Raw genomic sequence first — 1,609 nt, 5'->3', positions numbered from 1 at the left:
AAAGCAAAAGTGTCGGTAAAAACACTAGTGCAGTTTCAGCACCCCTGGACTGCCACTCCAGGGGCACATCACCATAGGCTTTTTAACAACCGTGGCCCACAGCCCGGACAAGCAGCACCCATCCCAGCCAGGAAGGTAGGAGCTCTGAGAGATTAGGGAGAGCCAGTGCCATGCTACTCCCACAACTCCCATTGCTCCCTCCTAATCACATTCGGGAAATACTAACCGCTCCCCAGACCGGATAGGGGAGCAAGTGTTCTCTCCTGAACAACTGTCCGGGGTAGGTGCCACAAAATCCAGACCAGAAGGCCAGGGATCCCGGCCCTCCGCTTCGACCTCATGCCTCTCCGTCCCGATCAGAAGGCTTTCACCTCCACGCCAGCAGGTTCTGCATCTGCCACCGTCATCCCTTTCCACCTCACCTTGTACTCAGGGCGGTTAGCAGAGCGCCCCCTACTGGCAACTGATAAGAACAGATACTACACTTGATCTTAGCCAAAAGGCAGAGACTTAAAGATTGCTGTTCATAAGCGCAAACCATCCAACTTGAAGGAGCTGGAGAAGTTTTGCAAGGAGGAATGGGAAAAAATCCCAGTGGTAAGATGAGGAAAGCTCATAGAGACTTATCCAAAGGGACTTGGAGCTGTGATAGCCGCAAAATGTGGCTCTACAAAGTATTGACTTTAGGATGGTGAATAGTTATGCACATTGGCCCGGATTCAGATACAATTGTGTATCTATCAGCGGGCGTAACGTATCTCAGATACGTTACGCCGCCGTAACTTAGGGCGCAAGTTCCGTATTCATAAAGACCTTGCGCCCTAAGTTACGGCGGCGTAGCGTATGTGGTCCGGCGTAAGCCTGCCTAATTCAAATGTGGATGATGTGGGCGTGTTTTATTCAAATTAATTGTGACCCCACGTATTTGAAATTTTTTACGAACGGCGCATGCGCCGTCCGTGAACGTTTCCAAGTGCGCATGCTCCAAATTACACCGCAAACTGTCAATGCTTTCGTCGTGAACGTAACTTACGTACAGCCGTATTCGCGAACGACTTAAGTAAACGACGAAAAATTCGACACTGTTCGTGTGTTTCCGACGTCCAACTTTACGCCGGAAAAAGCCTTACGCAAACAACGTAAAAAAATGCACCGGGCGGACGTACGCTTCTGAATCGGCGTATCTACCTAATTTGCATATTCCTCGCGTAAATCTACGGAAGCGCCACCTAGCGGCCAGCGTAAATATGCAGCCTAAGATACGACGGTGTAAGAGACTTACGCCAGTCGGATCTTAGGGAAATCTATGCGTAACTGATTCTACGAATCAGTCGCATAGATACGACCCTGCACACTCAGAGTTACGACGGCGTATCCAGAGATACGCCATCGTAACTCGTCTCTGAATCCGGGCCAATGACTTTTTCTGTTATTTTGTCCTATTTGTTGTTTGTTTCACAGTAATAATAAAAAAAAACATACTAAAAGTTGTGGGCATGTTCTGTAAATTAAATGATGCAAATCCTCAAACAATCCATGTTAATTCCAGGTTGTGAGGCAACAAAATATGAAAAATGGCAAGGGGGGATGAATACTTTTGAAAAGCACT

At 47.8% G+C, this 1,609-nt stretch overlaps 1 pseudogene; it reads right to left on the bottom strand.

The window, feature by feature from the left end:
• Positions 1 to 380: 380 nt before the first annotated feature.
• LOC120938732 lies at positions 381 to 515 on the bottom strand (annotated as a pseudogene).
• Positions 516 to 1,609: the final 1,094 nt, after the last annotated feature.

The sequence above is a fragment of the Rana temporaria genome, chromosome 4 (assembly GCF_905171775.1).
Source record: "Rana temporaria chromosome 4, aRanTem1.1, whole genome shotgun sequence".
Taxonomy (NCBI): domain Eukaryota; kingdom Metazoa; phylum Chordata; class Amphibia; order Anura; family Ranidae; genus Rana; species Rana temporaria.
Note: the sequence above shows the minus strand (reverse complement) of the source record. Positions and strands in the feature narration are given on the sequence as shown.